Here is a 6,120-nt window from a genome sequence, read left to right on the forward strand (position 1 = left end):
TCGCACCCCACCTGCGAGACATCATCAACACATCCTTCGACACCACCATCTTCCCTGAGAGCTGGAAACACGCCGAACTCAGCGCTCTACTCAAGAAACCAACAGCGGACCCCACCGACCTCAAGAATTACCGCCCCATCTCGCTCCTCCCGTTTCCAGCCAAAGTCATCGAGAAGACCGTCAACAAGCAGATGGCCGCCTTCCTCGAGACGAACGGATCCCTCGACCCCTCACAGTCCGGATTCCGAGCCAACCACAGCACCGAGACCGCCCTCATCGCCGCCACCGATGACATCCGAGCCCTGATGGACAAGGGAGAAACAGCGGCCCTCATCCTCCTAGACCTCTCCGCGGCATTCAACACGGTCTGCCACCGCACCATGGTACGGCGCCTCAGCAACATCGGAATCCAGGACAAGGCGCTGGAATGGATCATCTCCTTCCTCGACGGAAGAACACAGAGAGTCCGCCTACCACCGTACAAGTCAGAGGCCTCCGAAGTCATCTGCGGCGTCCCCCAAGGATCATCTCTGAGCCCCACCCTCTTCAACGTCTACATGAGCCCCCTCGCGGCCATCGTACGCAAACACAACCTCGGTATAATCTCCTACGCCGACGACACCCAGCTGATCCTCTCCCTGACCAACGACCCCGCCGCCGCCAGAGCCAACCTGCACGAAGGGATGAAAGAGGTAGCCGAGTGGATGACGACCAGCCGCCTGAAACTGAACTCGGACAAGACGGAGGTCCTCATCCTGGGCTCCTCACCCTCCGCCTGGGACGACTCCTGGTGGCCTCCCGCCCTGGGCACCGCACCCAAACCGACAGACCATGCACGCAACCTGGGCTTCATCCTGGACTCCTCCCTCTCCATGACCAGGCAAGTCAACAACGTCTCCTCGGCGTGCTTCAACATCCTACGCATGCTACGGAAGATCTTCTGGTGGATCCCCACCAAGACCAGGAAGACCGTCACCCAGGCCCTCGTCACCAGCCGACTGGACTACGGCAACGCCCTCTACGCCGGTACCACCGCCAAGCTCCAGAAGAGACTCCAGCGGATCCAGAACGCCTCAGCCAGACTCATCCTCGACATCCCACGAACCAGCCACATCTCCGGACATCTGAAAGACCTTCACTGGCTCCCCGTCAACAAAAGAATCACCTTCCGCCTCCTCACCCACGCACACAAAGCCCTACACGACCAAGGCCCGAGCTACCTCAACAGCCGAGTCAACTTCTACGCTCCCAAACGCCACCTCCGATCAGCCAACCACGCCCTCGCCGCCGTCCCCCGCATCCGAAGAGCGACTACAGGAGGAAGGTCCTTCTCCTACTTGGCCGCCAAGACCTGGAACTCCCTCCCAACCGACCTGCGCCTGACCCAAGACCACCTCTCCTTCAGGAAGAAGCTGAAGACCTGGCTGTTCGAGCAGTAGCGGCACCCCCCCCCAGCGCCTTGAGACCCTACGGGTATGTAGCGCGCTTTATAAGTGTCACTGATTGATTGACTGATTGGCCATTCATTTCAGCTGCTGCCGCTTGCAAAGTGTGCGCATGTGTCTTTTACATCAGCTACCAGGCCCCTTAGACTTCGGCCTTCTTTTACTAGGCCTAATAGGCCCACTCGGGAACTATTATAGAAACAAACACAAAGAACTGTTATTTATTGAATTAAAAGCTGTTCTGTTTACCTCCCCCTTTACTAAAGTATCCCCATTAGTTGCTACCTAGCAATTGAAGCACATTCATGCGTTTTATACTAACTTAAGTCCACGAATTTTCCACAAATACATAGACAAAAGCACATTAAAGCTGTATTCAGGTAGTTTAATAGCTGCTTGATTATTCTGGGACGTGACAGAATCACAGAATTAGTTAATTATGGTTGCGCAACATATGCAAAATTAATTTCCCACATGTACTTGTGTTGGTGCAATTCTATTCTAAGTTGATTAGCTTCATGCATTCACTCAGTTAATTCACGTTATTGTTATTGGGTTATGACTTCATGAGGAGTATAACAAAAATTAGTTTTTACTCTCGCTCCATCAACATCCTCCTTTGGTGATTTTATCACCAATGAAAACAAAACAATTAAAAGAAGGGTCCGAGGGTGAGTTTAACGACCCAAACTAGATATAAACCCTGAAATAACATATTCAAAACACAATTAGTATCTAGGGGTCAGCACACCATGTCAGTCAACTGTGGAAACAGACCTCAACATTATACAAACAGAGTGATGAAAAACCAAAATGCAAACAGGTCCTGAAGAAAGCATTGGAACTAGTCCTTTTTATGCTGAAACATGTCAACCAATTGCTTACAGATATTTTGTTAAATCTGTATTTTCACACTTCATATATATATTTTTAGGTTTGGACAATTGAGAGATACCAATAAAATTTATATTCCACTCAGTTGATCCAATTTTGACTTGATTCACTTTTTTCACTCACTTTTTTGCACTGCTTATTCAGTAGCTATAAAACACATCTACATTTATGTTAACACATACTTTGAGAACTTCACATAGTCTTGATAACATCAGTAGGCTATGTTGTGTTGTCTGGTCTCCAGGGCAAGGAGAACCCAAATGATGATAAAAAGGGTGGTACAGGATGGCTACTGATGGGAATATTTGCCCATGCCCTTGAGCTCCAACTTAGCAATCAAATGTCACACTTGTTTGCATTTTGGGTTTTCATCACTCTGTTTGTATAATGTTGAGGTCTGTTTCCACAGTTAACTGACATGGTGTGCTGACCCCTAGATACTAATTGTGTTTTATAGATTTTATCACCAAACCACTCCCAAATGTTATAGAAACATGTTTCAAATTCTTTTTGTTAGTAATTATCTAGACTTGTGTTTCATCTTTCTTTTTCCCGTCTTCATATTCTATGGATCAAAGTTCTTCCATTTCAATGTCAGCTGCTTCTTTTTCTCTTTTTTTTCATTCCTTGATCATTCTGCTCTTTGCTCTTTTGATATTTATCCTTTTCCTTATCATACAGCATACTTTTATTATTGGTATCATTATTTATATTATCATGATTGGAAAAACTATTTTACCTATATTAGAACTACCTACTTCAAGTAACCAATGTTTAACTGCTTCAAAACATTTACCCATTCGTTGGAGAACACCATCAACCTCTAGTGGTTCAATTTCCTTGTGCAATTCTGTGATATTTCTAACATACTTTTCAATGTTTTGGATTTTATCTGCAATATAGGTACAACAGTGTTGTACATGTAAAGTTCCACAAACTCCTCCTTCTTTTGCCAATATTATGTCAAGAGCAAGACGATTCTGCATCACCATAGCTCTCATAGCAACCAATTCAGTATTTACCATTGGGAAACCACCTGCAGTGTCCGTTGATAGTCTATCTACTATAGTTGACAGCTTTCGAATTCTGTTTGCATTGAACGATATCCCCACCATTGGTTTCAGTGATCCAAAAATATCTCCAATTATTTCAGTGACACTTTCCCTCCTTTTACGACTCAAATGTTTACCTATTTCATGCACTCCATTTGTACCTCTATCTACATGAAAGATTTTAGTAAAGACCAGGCCTACATAGCAAGTTCCGTACCAGTGGCCCGGCAGCTTATAGTAAGCCCTGTTCCCGCAGATAAAATAAATTCAAGGAAAAATAGGATCTCTACCATCTTTTAATCCCCAACCCCTTATTATACAATAGGTGTTTTGACATTGACTCACTCCAACAAAATAGTTGTCATACAAAGTGTTATCTCTTCTGATGCAAAATGTTCCTAAAACTGAGGTATCAATATTAATAGCAACATTCATATCATTACCATTACATTTCTCATCCTCATATTGCCAAAACTTTGATTTTGTGTGCTTCACTTTTTCATTTCTATTGTACATAGCCCTCCTTTCTTCAACCATGTTAAAAAATACTTTCTCTTCATTTCTCATTTTGCAGGTAAAATTATGTCTAAAAGCATACTCACGTGTAAGTTCTTGGGTTACCAAGAAAAATTCTCCCATAACCTTAGCTGGCTTCACTTTGTTCAATGCATTATTTACTCTCAAATTTGCAAAAATCCCATCAGAATCTGAATAATAATATTCTAATCTCCCTGTATTTTAAAACAGACTTGCTATCACACTACATGTCACTCCATATGAAAGTCGAAGGTGATGATATGTCACACCCTCTGACACAGATGCTGGCAATTTCACGCATACATTGCAATCACCAGCGTCCATTGTTCTGGTATATTCAGTCAAAAATCTTGAAAAGGTATTTCTGGAAAAGTCACTAATAGATCTATCTTGATGAATTTCTGGCTTATATACAGGTTGTTTATCAACTTTCACTTCATTCTTAGTCAGATTAGGCCTTAATTTCACAAAATCATGCCTAAAAGGAATAATAAAAGCTCAGATTAACTAAACTAAAATTATTAGCACTGTGCATATCATAGACATTTTGCAGCATTTTCTAATAATATAACAACTAGTCACTTGGTCATTAGTAGCCATTTTTTTTTTTTTTTACATAGCTATTTTGTCTAACAGATTTTCTTTGACCTTATGTCACCTATACGCCTTTGCCTTAACTCACAACGTTCTCTTTATGTCAGGATTTCAGGATTTATATTTATCATATACTTTATCAGGCCTCAGTTTTCTCTATATTTCAGTCCTTTACTCACTTTTCCCAATTTGCTTTGGGCAATGCAAATTCTCTTGACTATTGTTTACTTCTTCAACAGGAGGTAGAAAAATGTAGCTCCATTCAGGTGATCTGTACTTTAGATTTGGTCTCCTCACTCTTTTTGGTCTTTGAATTACTTCTCTGCGGACTCTTTCTGACTTGTGATTTGGTTTACTTGGTCAGCTGGCTTTTCAGTTTTGCTAAATAATTCGATTTTTAGTACATCACTTTCTCCAGGCCAATTGTCTTCTTTTCAAGCTTATTTTGTCTTTTGCTCTACAGGATTAGGCTCCACTCTCCAAGCTCTTTTTCTAGAATTTCTTCTTAATCCTGTTTCATCTCCACTGTCATCAGTGTCACTTTCTGTATCTTCAACGGTTCGGTTTACAATGAATTTTACAAGAGCAGATTTTTCTTTACTCTGCCGCTTCAGGCCTCCATAACTGGTACTTGGAATCTCTTTGTCAGGACTGGTGGTCATACAGAAACTGAGGCCAGATCAGTTTGTTCCCTCCTGAGTTCCAGTTGGCTTAAACGAAGGAGAAAACTAGAGAGAAACCTCACCTGGACCCATATGTGGCGTGTGAGTAATTACTAGATGGCCGCCACAGAGCTGGCAGGTAGCAGTCTAGTGGGGAGAGATTGAGGTGACACACTTCACTAAAGCTTCAACGGTGAAAGGTCCTATTTCCCTGAGTTCCTAGTTAAAAGAACTTTCTTGTGTTTCTAAGTTCCTGAAATTGTAGACTTACCGTTGAGTCAGCGCTCGTTCTTATTGGGAGTTCAGCGTCAGTGAATTTCAAGGAGGAAAACTTCAACTGCGTTGAACATTGTCGAAGAGAGTCTACTACCATAGAGTCCTCTCCTCAGCAGCGGTGGCAGTTCTAGAAGACAAGAGACATTAGAGGGAGAAGAAGAGAAACTCATAAGCTAAGTTACTAGAATAAGTTGTTTAAGAAAGACTGTGAAAGAAAACAGAGTTGAGTTATTATCTAATAGACTTACCTTGCTTTTGGATGATTTCTTCAAAGACATTTTTGGGCATTCGCTTCAGACCTAAGTTGAAGAGAGAGAAAAGGATCTAGTTACCTTATTTGCTAATACTAGGAAAAGATTAAAAGAAGAAATACGTAAGCAGTTAAAATTCTAAATGAAGGAAATGTTAATTTGGCATGGAATAAATAGAAGACTTCAATTTAACACAACTGGTAGGTTGCAGAGTCATAGGAAATAAAGTTAAATATGTAAAAAGCATACAGTGAGCCCCTAACTGTTAAATATTTTGGAGATGCAAATTCCTGTGCTAGACAACCAACAAGAATCACATCAGAAAAGAGAAGAGAGGCAGGTTGCAAGAGAGCTAGGTGTAGGTCACTATAATACAAGCTCAAATAAATAGTGTGTCTGAGTAGAGTAG

Source organism: Lissotriton vulgaris, chromosome 1_1 (genome assembly GCF_964263255.1).
Source record: "Lissotriton vulgaris chromosome 1_1, aLisVul1.2, whole genome shotgun sequence".
Lineage (NCBI taxonomy): Eukaryota > Metazoa > Chordata > Amphibia > Caudata > Salamandridae > Lissotriton > Lissotriton vulgaris.